This window comes from Parus major, chromosome 8, assembly GCF_001522545.3.
Source record: "Parus major isolate Abel chromosome 8, Parus_major1.1, whole genome shotgun sequence".
In the NCBI taxonomy this organism is placed as follows: domain Eukaryota; kingdom Metazoa; phylum Chordata; class Aves; order Passeriformes; family Paridae; genus Parus; species Parus major.
The window spans coordinates 28,199,071-28,214,162 of record NC_031777.1 but is presented as its reverse complement, the minus strand read 5'-3'; the positions used below and the strand labels follow the sequence as shown (position 1 = coordinate 28,214,162).

The 15,092-nt window shown below is 41.6% G+C and overlaps 1 long non-coding RNA gene across 2 annotated transcripts; it reads left to right on the top strand.

Moving 5' to 3' along the window:
- Positions 1-309: 309 nt before the first annotated feature.
- On the top strand, positions 310-5,868 carry LOC107207957. 2 transcript variants are annotated; one of them, XR_004498523.1, is made up of 2 exons: positions 310-966; positions 3,425-5,868. It is a non-coding gene; the product is annotated as an uncharacterized LOC107207957 (long non-coding RNA). The 2 variants fall into 2 exon arrangements; XR_004498522.1 differs by lacking the exon at positions 310-966 and adding an exon at positions 1,594-1,736.
- Positions 5,869-15,092: the final 9,224 nt, after the last annotated feature.

Below are 15,092 nucleotides of genomic sequence, written 5' to 3'. Positions count from 1 at the left end.
AGGATGCAGGTGTTACAATTACATTTGGAAAAATCATACATGAAAAAGGAGGCACTGAGGAATTTCAGAGAACACTTTTCCTGAGGAGATGTGACACCAGTCTCTGTTAACCAGTCTTGCCATGTAGCCCAAAAAGAGATTTGAACCACTTTGGCTTCTTCTGCAGGACACATGAGTCTTGCATAGAGAAAGAAACTGTCCTTGGAGTTGGGTCTTCCAAAATAATGGTCCACTAAACAAAAGCAAGGGAAGAACAGCTCTGCCATCTGCTAGGGAAGTATAAAATTTACAAGGTTCCTCCATTTTGGTTACTGCCATAACTGAATAAACATTTTTGATGCTGAGTGTATAGTTTTGAACACCTTCAGGTAAACAGCTTCTGCCTGCTCTGATGTTATTGTAGAATATTTGTCTGGAGCATGTTCCTCAGCCTGTCTGAGGGCCAGGGGAGCCATCTCCATCTGCTGAACATTCCTCAGGTGAACTACTGACCTCCACCGATCCAACACCTGCAACACCTGCGAGCTGCTCAACCGTGGCCACCGGGCCGCTGAGTGACACCGAGCAAGATGCTCCTGCAACAGCTTGGAGGAAACTGGGTGGCTTTTTTATAGACTTTAAAATGAAACAGGAATCAAAACTCCTTCTGATAGCAGTAAAGCTGGAAGCAATTCCAAGCCTTTCTTGAGCAGAAAGGCTGCTCTTGACTGTTATTCCCAGAAACGAGCACTGTCATCCGCTGAACACTTCAACCACACTAAAAGAGGCACCTGGACTCAGAAGATTGAAGCTCTGCTCAGTTTTCTCAAGTTGGATATTCTGGTATTTCTGGTGCATCCTGCATATGTAGAAGCAGCAAAATTTGTCTTGGGGAAGAGAGGCATCAGCACGGAGAGGGGACAGATGGTGAACGTTACCGAGACCAAACTACGGCTCGATCTTTGCAGAGAGAGCGGGTCCTGCAAGGTAGGAAAAGTGGTTTGAAATGAGACAGTGACACAGAAAGTTGGAATATGAATGGCTTGGGTAGGGGATGTTCTGATGCTGAGAGGGAAGAGGTGGTCTGAGGACAGCACCTTGAGCATGGAAAATTGGTGTAGGGGGAGCTGCTGTCAGAGGAGGTGGTGCAGAGATCATCACCTGCTTTGAAGGCTTAATAACTCACTTTAAACAAAAGTTGTGCTGTTGGTTTAGGTGAGTTCCATGTTTTTCACAGGGAAAGTTTTGTTCCACCCCACCCTGCTACAGATGTCATTCCCTGAACTGAGAGTTCATAAACCTTTTAGAAAACTGTTCGATTTTTAGGCTTTAAAATTGTACATCAAGATGGTTTTATTTGCCATGTTATTGTTCTTCGTGTAATTGCTGTTGCAATTAGAAAATATTATAGATTAAATAATAGCTACAGTTTTGAGTTGTGTTTCAGAGGATTTACATTTATAATTTTCTTTAAATTTTGCAATTAATTAAAAAAAACCAAAACAAACTATAAACCAGTGGCATGTTTCTATACCACCAACTCCTGCAGGCTGTCTGTAGGATGTCTGGGCTGAGGATGAGCTTGAAGAGGATACTTATATGCTCCTGGAATATAAATGAATCTCTAACTTCTCTAAGTCAAATTCACTATATCCCTTTTTATCTTTTCAGAACAAGGAAAGATATCAGTTAAATTGTCACAAATAAGCCCCAAACTGTTCTGAAAGAGCATCTGATTTCCTAAATTAATCTGAAAGGTATGTTTTCAGATTTCAGAACCCTCTCCTTAACCTCAGTTCCACAAATAGCCTTATGCTGAGATGAAGTGTAGACAAACACACAATAGAACTTTCTAACCAGAACTGCTGAGGGGTGTGTGCTATATCCTCTCATAGCAACCATAGGCCCCAGCTCAGCTTTGGAGGCTGAATGGATCCAGTGCCATGGTTTCCATGGTTGCACAGGGTCTCATGTACCCAATAGAATTAATATTCCAGTCCTTAATAGAATAACTTGTGCAAAGGCAATTTTTTCCTCTTTATTTCCTGTCTTAAATTACTGCTGTCCTAATGACTGAATAAAGTTATAACATGCAAGTTATTCTACTAAAGCTTAAAAGGTTGTTGAGATTGTCTTAGCATGAGCTCAAGCCTGCAGTATTTATGTAAGCAAAATTTCAGGTGCCTCCTGAGACAACGCTGTTGGATTTGGGTGGTAAAATAATGATGGTTTTTCTCTTTACCAGTTTCTTAGTATTTATCTTTAAAAAATTTTTGATTGCCACTAAGAAGTTAAAAATACTGACAATGGCTGACCAGTTTTTGGAAGAAAATAGTGTGAGTCTGAGAACTTAGAGGTGGGAACTCAGATATGATAATGTGACTTAAATTTTAAGGGAGTGCCTTTTTTGTGTTTCAGAACAGAACTGGAGGTGATTATTGTCCTTGCCTTTTTTTGCCACTTAGGGTTCTCCAAAGCTCACCTCTTTTAGAAGTTGTCCACCACCTCATTTTTTATGTCCTTCTGAAAAATCTGTTGTTAATGAAGAGCTGTGGTAACTCTTCCAAGAAGGTCACTTCAGAACTACACCTCAGCCAAGTGTCAAAGAAAACTTCTCAACAAATATCCATGTCCTTGGGTAGCTCCAGCTGACTGGGACTTCCCTACTCCTTAAAACCCCAAGAGCTTGGGGTGTGTAATGATTCCTTTCAAGGTGACAATAACTTGCAGGTGCTGTTCCAGTTCTGGGACAGGCCATGGCTGAATGAGGGGTTGGGTCATGGGGAAAACTCGCTGTGGACATCATGGAGATGTCTGTTTGATGTACAGGAGAAAGAAATGTTCTCACAGTCCTTTTTTGATCTTTCAAGGCTCAGTGGGATATCCAGCCCTACACAAGCATGGGGTATAAGTATCTAAGTACCACAGTATAAAAGATGCAGAGGTCTGAAGAAAGCCCTCCAGAAACAAAACAGAAAGCTCCAAAAAATTGTCCAAATGAGTGTAACTTTGATATTTATAATGGTTAGTTGCTACTGAGGTATAATCAGTGCTGACTTCTGGCCTCTGCTCTACAACCGAAAGTCTGAGAGAGCACATAGAGCTCTCTAAACCTTCCAGTGATTTATCTGCAGTGTTTATTATCTGGCTCACAGATGTGTATCAAGGCATGGTTTAAAAAGAAGAGCTCCATGTGCAAAAAGATTACATTTTTAGCTTGTGTAAACTGTTGTTTCCCCACCAAAGCCAAGTAAGTTGCCGTGTGATGTCCCCCAGCAGAGGATCTGCTCTCCAACCAATGTTTGGTTATTGTTTTTGGCTGTGTCCATGAATATTTCAGAGTGTGCTGGAGCTGGGCTCTGAATGCCTTCATTCACAGACCGCTGTATAAATGATCAAAGGAGAGGCTTCTTCATCTTGTGTGTAATAAATCCTCTGCTTTCAGGTCTGCTGAACTGGAGACTATCATGGAAATACTTGTTCCTCATGTGCAGATCAGGAAGCTGGAGTCAAGTATTTCTCCTGTTGGACAAATGCCTCTGGAATTCCACAAACTGCTTGGCATATCTGACAGAGCAGGCAGAAGAATCCCAGCCTTCATTTCCTGTCCAGTCTGCCTGCATGGAGCATGGCTTTGGAGACACTGCTCCCTGCTTCAGGTCAAGTAGTGGCAGGGAAGAAGGGGCATCTACCTGAATATCTGAAAAAATGCAAGTAGAAGGAAAGATTTGAAAACAAACAGTGTTGGGATAAGCTTTTTTTTTGACTTCAAAGCATTTGTTGATGAAACATTGCCTAGATTTTTAACTAATTTTAAGGGTTTTAAGGGTTTGTCTTAGCTTGCAACTCATCTAGGTTTGTTTTGCATCTTGAAGGTATCTTTACAAAATAGTGGTAAAACAAAAAATTATGTGGAAGAGTTTAATGGATCTTGAAAGGAAATAAAGTTGTGGCTTTCTGGTACCTGGACACCTCAAATCCTTCTGTGATCTTGTCAGTGTCTTGTCAGTGCCTTGCCATGAATAAATGATATAGGAAGAAAATAGCGGTCTATCACAACCCCTCTCCATTTTTAGCTAAAAAAGTACCTGTGACTGCATATCTGAATCAAACTAATTTTATCTTTAAAAAGTAGAGGAGGGGTGCCTTGCTAATGGGTTCTTTTGTCTAGATGGGACTTAATCAGAAGTAGCTATGGCCACAATTACATACAGATTCACTTTTGTGAATTTGAAAATCCTGTGGGGCATTTTTCTCTCTGGAGAGTGTATACATCATTCCCATTCAGAATTCCAGTTGTCCCAGTTAAAGAGCACAAACTGGACTTCAGAAGTTTTCCAGGGCTTATCATCCATGCCATGCTTTCTTACACTTAACTAACATAACTAATAAAAAAACAAGTGCCAAAATGTGGGAAATCCATGGCTGGATTGCTCCATGCATCTCTGCTAACCTGTGTATCACTTTTCTTTGTGCAGTTGTTCAAGAGTCTAATGGAGAGTCCTGCCCTTTTGAATGGGAATTTTGCCAGCTGCATTAACTGGGACAAGATTATTGACTGTCTGAGGCAAAGCTTAGAAGATAATTGTTGTGTTTAACTGCTAATTCTTTAGCATTATCCCAGTAACTTGTTGATGCATCCAAGAGTTGCTTGATGTCTATATATACACACACCCACACATGTGCACTCGCCTGCCTTTGGGAATACCCTCACCCTTGTTAATATGAGTACAAAGCTTCACTGGGCTTTCTTATTTGTAAACAGAAAATGTTTGGTCTTATGTCCTGATAAAGGGAGATACTACAAACACAGTGTGGAGCTGTCTTTGTGTCTATGTTCATCTCAGAAACTCAGCAGCTCACCCTTGCATGCGGACTGCCATGGCTCAAGATGCTGAAGATGCAGAAACAGCAAAGGGAAAAAGTAACGCTGCACATTGCTAACCCCCTGCTGCAGGGATGGCTCACCCGTTTGGAGAGCTGTGCACAGCCCATGACATCCCTCACTCGGTAGGATCTCTGTGATCTGAGAATTGGTACCTGCCACCCGATGTGTCTCCTGCTGCTAGACAGGTCTATGAAGTAATGGAGCCTGGCTGTCTGCAGTCAGCACTGCTGTACTACATCCAAAGCAAGCTTGCCAGTCAGCAAATGCTGCATTAATCTTTCAGGGAGTGTTTGTTTTGCTTGTTTTGCTAGGCTGAGTTTCAAGCAACTGATAATGTGCTCATGAGCAGTTCTCCTGTTGCAGCCCATTTTTCAAAAAGAAGTGTGAAGGCTGAAGCTCCCTAGGTTGGGTGGAACACGGGTTGGAAGGGTTATAAATGGTCTTGCTTCACTGTGTGAGCTCACAGCGCTTTTGAGTGCATGTTAATACATCTGCAGGTACATTTGGGCCAGTGGAGCTGTGGCTCTTTGAAGTCTGATGAGTGTTATAAGAACAGACTTTGGACTTGGTTCTTCTCCGTTAATGTTAACTCTGCTTGTGGAGTTATCTCACTGCAAATAAGATGCACTTTTGTGTGCTGAGTCAAACCTTCTGACTGCTGAAGGAGAAACTCTGAAGGCTTCTGAGGGTTAGATAAGACAAACATTTTACAGGTCACAGGATTTTAAGTGTTGAAATGCCTGGAATTTCAGGAGGTAAATGACAGTGTGCCTGGCTTGTCCCCACTTGTCCCTGCAGTGTTGCTGCTCTGTCCAGCTGCAGCACTGAACTTACAGCTCTCACTTCAAGGCCCATCCTTTCAAGTCTTTTTGCATTTAGCTCCTCTAAGCAAAAAAGAATTTAGACACACAAATAACTTTTAGAATGTGGAAAATTCACATTTTGTATGTATTTTGATTCTTGTATGTGCAGAACCTTTAAATACAAGGCACTTTTCTGGATTTCTCTCTGTGGTTTTTTATTTTAAGACACTCTGTGCTCTTCGATGACTTGAAAAATAAAAATCTCGCAACATTTCCACAAGTGAAGAGAATTTTAGCTCCCAGAGTGAGAACAGAAGGATGCACTGTGATCTTGAGGTCTTTTAACCTGCTTACATAGTCTGAAAGAATGTGGCTGGGCAGTGAGTCTGTTACAAAATGACAATAACTTTTTATGGTTTTGGGATAAGACAAATCCTATGGATATTTCATGTGCAAATACTTCTGCAAACTTTGCTGAGAATGAATGTTTTACATAAAATCTATCCTGCTAAGAGTACACCAAAGGTAGTGCTACACACAACAGTATTTTTTAAAGTGTATTTGTGATCAAAATATATACCCTCTGCTCAAATTTGAAGGGGGAATGTCCTTCAAGAAGGTTTTGGGCAGAGAAAGAAGGATAATAATTAAGTGATTTTCTCTTTTCTGCCTTTTAGTTTTTGGAAATTTTCCTCTCTTTTACTGTTACCCTAGTCTTGCACCTTTTCCTGCTCATAATAAGGGGGATTAAAAAGGCAGAAAAAAAATTATATATATATATATATATGTGTGTATGTGTGTGTGTGTGTGTGTTTTTGAATACAACAGTTGGAGAGCTGTTTGTACACATTTTCATATTTCTTTTTGGTCTTGGATTAAGTTTCTACTCCAATTTCCTGGTTAACATATTGCTCTGGAAGGACCTAGGGCTCGTGCAGACCTGGCACATGGCAGGCAGGCTGGCTCAGGGGGGAAAGCTGTTGCTTTTCCTTGCCTGCTGCAGACACAAGCACTGTGAGAATTCCCTTGGTACAGGAAAATGTTGTGGTATTACACTCAACATTTATTGGTGTGCTAACAGGATAGTTCCTCCAGGCTCAAATACACATTATAAAACCTCCCTTCCCCAAATGAATCACTTTAACTGGATGCAAGAGAGGATTTGGCATTTTGGATTTTACTGTGTGGGCCTTTGTGAAGAGCAATGCAAATCCTTATTATCAGCCTTCAGTTTTTATATGCATGTGTATCAAAGGGCTGGGCTGTGGAGTAGTGCCCTGTTAATGTAGGATACACAGGTCAAGAGGAAATGTCCTCCAGTTGTGCCAGGAGAGAATTCAGATTGGATATTAGCAAACATTTCTTCACTGAAAGAGTGGTTAAACATTGGAACAGGCTCTCCAGGGAAATGGTGGGGTCACCATGCAAAAGTGGAAGTGTTCTGGAAATGAGCAGACAATTCATGGCAGCTCATGATATGGTTTAGTTGACAAGGTGGTACTTGGCTGATGGTGGGACTTGATGACCTTGCAGTCTTTTCCAGCCTTGGTGATTCTGTGTTTCTCTGATCCTCTACAGACTGCTGCCCATGACAAGCTGAATGTTCCTGGTGATGGAAGGTCTCCAGCACAGACAGATCATGGTGTGAGGTGCTGTGTCAGATCTGAGTTCAACTATGGGATGTAATCCAATACCTACAGAATATAAGCACAGTTTATCTTGTTAAAACTACCCCCATAATCTGCCTAGGCATAGTTAGACTTTTTTGCATGTGTCCCAGAAAAATTAATAGAAATTCTTCTGAAAGAAACACAAGATTTTCACATCTTTTGGGATTTCTGCAGTGAGAGTCTGCAGAGTTCAGGATTGTTACCAAGAACAGCCCAATGCATATATGAGGGTGAAAAAATAATCATGTCACTTATTTGGAATGTGATCTAAAGTTCACTGAAGTGAATGAAAAGGCTCCTGTTGGTTTTAAGTGGATCCAGCCTTTACACAGGGAACAGAAGACGTGTGTCTCATCTGCTTAAATTTGAAAATGTTATTGGTAATTTGTGTTGATAGAAAGAGCACATGGTAACTTTCTTTCTGCATTTATATAACAGGAGGCAAAAGCCTTGAGTTTGAAAACATTGAGGATGCAGTTGCCTATTTCCAGCACGATGAGAGAGACACAGCCAAGGATTGGGCTGTTTTCAGAATATTTGATGGATGGCAAAGCATCAGGCACTGGTTTCCTCTCAGGCAGTGGTGTCCCATTGCCATCCCACCAACAGAGGACAGCCTGGTGAGCAATGTCACCTTCAAGCTTGCAAAAGATGGTTCTTCCTGAAGCACCTACATTGATGTTTTATTTGTGAGTTAATTCAAATGATTATTATACTCTCACTGCAATAACTGAGCCAACGAGTGCTGGAGGTTTATCAAGGAATCCACTGTAGATGGACCAAGTGGGTTGTGCAGTCCTGGGAGATCCCCTGGTACTGCTCAGTGCTGGAGTGAATAGTGCTGGGCTTGGTAGTGCTGGGCTCATGGTTGGACTTGATCTTAAAGGCCTTTTCCAGCTGCAGTGATCCTGTGATTCAATGACAAATGCTTGGCAGTGCAGGACTGAGTTGTCTACACAGCTGAAAATGCAAAACTGCTAATGCTCCCCTGATGTGATGGATGGGATTATCTGGGGTCGATTAATAGAGGAGTAAGAGGAGAAAAGAAAAACAGCAGATGAGTGCCAAAAAGGATCTCTGATGAATCTTGTATTTTTAAGATATCCCTGTGTCAATGTGCTTGCAAAGCAGTCTCTCTTCTACAGCCTTGTCTACCAGCACCATTTTGAAGGAGAGGTCTTTTCATGACTCACTAAAACTCATTTTATCTGATAGTCAAGACCTGCTTAATCTTTGACACTCATGTAATTATGGCTTTTTTTTTGTTTTTTTTAATGACATAGCATTCAAAATATTTGAAAGCCATGCAGAGAAATATTGTATATAGGAAATTGTGTAGAAATGAGAAAGTTGAAACTGTTCATCTGAAATAACACAATGTTTCTGTTTTTCAGAAATGTCTTGATTAACATCAAGACTTGCTCTGGATTTTCAGCAGTGTTAAAACAGGTGAAAGCAAAAGCAGAAAGACCAATTGACTTTTATTTTTCTTCTTTTCTTTTTTTTAGGTATGCTGTTTCAATTTTTTCCTTGCAACACTTAAGTATTGAAAATTAATAGAAATGCCAAGACACTGGAAAAAACAATGCTTGAAAGAGAAATTTTATGAATTGATGAGCTGAGACCTGAGCTGGTACAGAGTGGGATCAGTCTGGATTTCCACATTTTTCAGCCATCTTTTAGACTCATGTTTCCTCATGTTAAATGAGCCAGAGGGAGCCTGGAACTACACACAACTCGTTGACAAAGAAACTTGCACCATCACAAGGCGTCAGCTCTGCTCTCCAGAGACCAAATCTCCAGACAATCAACTCGTGTGTGCTGTTAATGCTTTTGTTTCTCTCACTTCTCCTGTGTACATGAAACTGTCAAGCTGAATTACACTTTATAAGGTGACAGGGAAAAGATCTAACATTTCTTTTTCCCTTTTACAAATTTTTACAGTGTGTGGAAGCTAATTTTTGCAGCCTAAAAGCCAACCAAACAAAACAAGTCCTGCTGCTTCAGACCTGACATCTTTCAGGTAAACAAGAAAAACTTTTGACATAATTTGCAATTATTACCATAATTTTTTTAAAGCTCTGTTTTCATAAAAAGGTTCTGGGAGAGGCATGAGAACAAACGATTCTTATTGGAATCTAAATTTTTAAGTTAAAATACAACAGATGAGCACAAAAGTAGAAAAAAGACAGAAGCCTAGCATCACATTCTCAGTCCTATTTCTGACTGTTGAAGACACTGCAGAAAACAACATTCCACATCAGTGCAGAGATTTGAGAATTCCTCCGTGATTCTTGCAAAAAAGGACCAAAATCAGTGATTTTCTTAGTGTTTCACTGAAATCTGTCCAGTGAGGACTCCAGTGCTTTCCAGCAACATGAGTCTCTTTTTTGATAATGGACAAGCCTCCTGTTTCAAAGATCTGTAAGAGCTTCTGGGTTCCCTGTGGCAAATAACAGGAGCTGTGCTCACTCCTGAGTCTCTGCAGAGCAAGAGCTTGGCAGTTTCTGTGCCAAAGCAGTCAAACCCCAACTCTGATTTCATTCAATAAAAAATGAAAATGGTGAGCTCTACCCACTGCTGGTGTTTCTGTTCCCTGCCAGCACTTTGACACATCTGGCAGGAAGGTTCACTCAATGAAGTGTTTCCTACCTTTCTATCTTTTCATGGCATTGCTCAAAAAATCCAGGTTTAGCAATTCCTTTGATGAATAATAAGCCCTTCAGATTGTTCCACACATTTATTGCCTGACTTCTTCCTATAGTTTTGGAATGTTATTTTTATTGTACCATTTAGTAAGGAAACCCCTGCTAAAGTCAGGGCACCTAATTCAAGGGGCCTTCATTCCTTGAAAGGAGCCAGGCAAGCATTTTCTCCAAAAATACAAATTATTCATCAATTTTATTCCATCTGGGGTTTGTATGTGTGCTTGTATTCTTTGTTAAGTGTTCTAGCAAATACTAAAATCCCAGGTAGGTTAAGTGGATCAGCAAAATTCCTGCCAGAATTCAATGAATATTTGTGGAGGGTGAATTTTGAGTGTGCTGTGTAAAGCCTATAATGCTCAAGGCTATATTCTTCAGCTAAATGGTTAAACTCTGCCCTAAGACCAATTTGCCCAGAATGGTAGGAAAGCAGAAAAGAAGTGAGAGTTACTTGTAGTGAAGAAAATACAACCACAGGAAAGGACTATTTGAGAAATTAAAACAAGCAGTTGAAGTCTTGGAGTCATTCGAGAGGCTTCGTTTTTTCCAACAGCAAATTGTTTATGAAAAGAAATAAAACCTATTCTTTTGTTTTCCAAGTACCTTTAGTACTTTTAAGATTTGTGTCAGACTCCAAGTAGAAAATTATCACCAATTATATTCCAAAGAACAGCAATAAAAGCTTGGTAAGAGGAAAGCCATACTGAAGCTTCTTCAGTCAGCTCAGTAGTTTTAATTGCTATGTTTTTTTCTGAAGGATATTTTTAAAACTCCGAGCCCATTTTCTCTTCTGTAGAAATACCACGTCGTCTTGTTCTTGTCTTTTTCAAAATCACATTTTAGCTCTGTGCCTCTAGCTATTAACCCTGTGGATTTCTTTTGGATAGGAGAAAATTGATTTCAGGAATCTATGAGCCTCAAAAACCACCAGAGTGGGGTAATACCCCACTTATCCCCTGTTTCTGATAGTACAGAGGAAAGCATCTCTGTCCTCTCTTCCTGAGAAGGCACAGCAGCTTCACCTCTGACTCAACAGCCTTGGATGGACAGGTACCCTTGTCCTTCTCATATTTTTGTCAATATCTCACATCAAGTGACAAGATTCCTTCTATTCCAAAAGCCCAGACACCTGCTGAACATCAGGGAACCCCTTCCAGCCCCAAACTGCCAGCAGGTTCGCTGGGGGATTGGTTGGTCCTGGTATGGTCCCCTCTGGAAGCAGCAAAGAAAAATCTTGTTTCATGCTCCTATGAGGATCTGAAAGATTTTATAGTTAATAAACCTCTCTCCAGTTTCATTGATCTGCATGGACTTGCCAAGAGCCAAGGCACTTGGAAGGAGTGTTGTTTGCAGGATTTTAAAATAAGTTAGTTTGAGTTCTTCCTGTAAAATTCTCCATAGCTTGTTACTAGCCCAAGCTTCAAAAAAACTGCTGTGATTTGGGGGGAAGTGAAGCCTGTATCTTATCCATAACTGTGTAATGGTGTCTGAAAATTCATATATTTTTTTAAATGGTTTCAAATGAACCTTGTGATTTTGTGAGGACGAATCCTAACAGGGCAGAGGGAAGGAAGTGGAGGGAGCAGAGATCAGGGAAGACTGTGGCATAAGCTTTGCCTTCTGTTACCTGCAGGCACATTTAAACCAGCTGCTGCTGTATTAAAGAGGGGATTTCTTTAACATCTAAGATAAATGCACAAAAATATGAAACATTTATTCCAACAATTTAACTGAGTACTTAGAAATAGCAGCCTCTGCTTTAGATCCTTCTCAAAGGTAGGAACAACCAGAACATTTCTCTTGACATTTCAGCAAGTGACAACCCAGTGCTAAAGCCACCTGGCCCAGAACAGCCATTCCTCCCCAGACAGGTGAGCAATTCCCAAGGTTTGACATCCTGCCCCACCAGAAGTGTTGGCTGTGGGACACACCCTTAGGACCCTGATGTGGATTCCAGTCATGAAGCCACTTCTCTTTCCCACCTGCACCTGGCAGAATGAAGCTGAGGAACCAGGTCCCCATGAGAGGTGTTAACAAAACATCAGTGAAAGCAGGGGGACTGGTGCTGCTAAATGCAGAGCCCAGAGCAATACTTCAAGTGAGAGAAGCCAACATGATCAATAGAGATAGTGGACAATGCTGGACCTCCTTGCTCCCCTCCCCTCATATTTATAGGTTTCTAATTTCCGCTGGATAATGAATATCGCTCTTCATTATAATTATGTTAAAAGGTACCAGCGTGATGATTCAGAAACCCTTGAAGATATAGTCATATTTTCAGCAACAGATGGATTTAACACTGCAGATGGAGTGTTAAGAGTGCAGGTAATAACAAACTCAGCAATGTACTGTACTGAAATATAATTGGAAAGTATTAATCATATATTGGTTACTTCAGCTTCACTAAGTAGATGTTTAATTTTCATCAATCTTTTTACCAGATTCCCGGAAAGATTTCTGTGCAGACAGAGTGTGGCTTTAGGTGAAGCGATTGCCCAAGTTATTAATGACTGAGGCCTTGATCTTGCAGGCATGTGCCCATGGCTTACCCAGGCATGCAGAATAAAAATCATTTGTGTTAATAAGGCTGTCAGAGGGGCCCCCATTCATATGGCCCAAGCTTCAGCTGGTGACCAGTCAGTGGTAAAGCCCAGACCCTTCCCTTCATGGGGGCTGCTAGAAATCTGCCAGCAGGAATGGCTGCCTGCAGGATTTGGGGTAGAATGCAGCAATCTCAAAAGCTCCACTTATAGAAGTGAACCATCAGTCTAAGCCTTTGCAGGACTGGGAGTTAGAATGTAGACAAAATGCGGATGGGGGACAGGGGGTGCTATTCCTCATTATTTAAGAATAGACTTTTTAATTATCTGCAGATTGAATTATCTGCATGCAGAGAAATGCCTGCTGTTATTCCCATAAACCCTGCCATCTTGCTGGGATTTTTTTAATGCACCTCTTCAGAGAGATTGTATTTGAAGTCTGGATTATTCAAGGGAGTTTTTGCTCTGAGCAGATCATGCAGGACCAGAGTAATCAGTGATGCCTGGTTGCATGCCATGACTGTGATTCTTTAATTAATGGTATTTATAACTAGGATATCATTTGTAGGATTGCAAAGTGGTCCCTGCTCCACTGTGCCACCTGGGGACTCAGGGAATGGGGAGTGTGGTAGGGCACAATTCCAGCTCATGCAAAGATCTATTTTAGACCAGGAATATAGAACAGGGTTTTGGCAACAACAGAAATATTATTCTTTTGAATATGTTTTTGTGGCTGGTTTATATTCACATTCTTTTCTGTGCATTTAGGCATTTGGTGAGGCTGCATCTCCATTGATTTCCTTGAGAGGTTTTCTTTCCCTGGTGGGAGTGCACAGCCATGGTGTTTCATGATGACCATGGACTGACCAGATGGACTGTTGTAAACAACAGAAGCCTTCAACACCTAAGTTTTAAGTCCCATAAATTACTTTGTTCAAATGTTGCAGTCTTTTGCTGAGATATTTAGTCTTTTAGCTATCCATGAACCCTGAAAATATAATGAAAAACTGGGATTCTCTCTGGAAAGTTGGCTCTCACTTGACAATGCAGCGTCTTTATCTTGGCTGATAAGAAAAAAAAAAGATCGGGTAATAAAATTCAACATGACTGGAAATAAAACTGAGCATCACTAGAAACCACAGGTGAGCACGTTTAATAATGTGAAATGAGTGTGCTGTCTACTTCCTGACAGGCTTTTGTGCTCCACAGAGATACAAACAGGTACTGATCGATTGACTGTGGTAATCAAATAAAGCTGTGAGTATAAATGGCTCTGAATATGGGGTCTCCTTAGGGGTACCAGTTGAGATGACTTGTTTTTACCTCAGGTCCCACACTGCTCTTGTGGGGAGGGGGGAGCTTGTTGCTAGACTGTAAAGATAAGTAATATTTCTGTTTAATTTTCACTTACACCTTGAAATAAACTGCCCATTATCTTCCCTTCCTGTGCTGTCTATATTCCATGGACGAGCAGTGACCCCAGAGCTGCAGCAGGGATTGCAGGCAGAGATGGGTGACTGCAGGCAGGGATGGGTGTGTTCAGGCAGGGATGGGTGTGTGCAGGGAGGGATGGGTGATTGCAGGCAGGGATGGGTGACTGCAGGCAGGGATGGGTGATTGCAGGCAGGGATGGGTGTGTGCAGGCAGGGATGGGTGTGTGCAGGCAGGGATGGGTGTGTGCAGGCAGGAATGGGTGACTGCAGGCAGGGATGGGTGTGTGCAGGCAGGGATGGGTGACTGCAGGCAGGGATGGGTGTGTGCAGGCAGGGATGGGTGTGTGCAGGCAGGGATGGGTGACTGCAGGCAGGGATGGGTGATTGCAGGCAGGGATGGGTGACTGCAGGCAGGTATGGGTGACTGCAGGCAGGGATGGGTGACTGCAGGCAGGGATGGGTGTGTGCAGGGAGGATCACCCTGAGCATCTCCGTGCAGTGGAAGCTGAAGGTGTTGCATGGAGCTGACGAATGCAGCTCTCCAGGCGCTGACTCGAGGGGTGACACAAAGGACATGAGTCATGGTGCATCAATTTTCCAATCCAGAGATATTCCTCCCATGTGCCAACTGGTGGGATGGACTTTTCATCTTACTGGCAATGTTTGAACCCTCCTTCTCTGTAATGTTTTTTTTTTCCTTCCTTACGAGAATTAATTGAATCAAAAATTACTTAAATTGTCAGGTGTCTGTTTTGATTTAAATAGTGTCTTTTAAAACTTGTTCTGCATTTGTAGCATAGAGTTGTGTTGCTTGGGAGAAGTTCAGTCTCAGTTTTCACCAGCAGGACAGCACATTTAGTACCCCTTTGTGAGAAACAGGTGGGTAAAGCACTGCATTTACACATAATAATGTAACAACACATATTAAGAAGCTGTCTAGGTCTGTAGAGAAGATATTAGGAGGCAAAAGATTCCCTTTAATAAATCATCTCATATTTTGCTCCAAAAGGCTCAAACTCCAGCTCAGCCAAAGGGCATTGAACAAAGGGCTGTAATTTAAACCACTGGTACCTG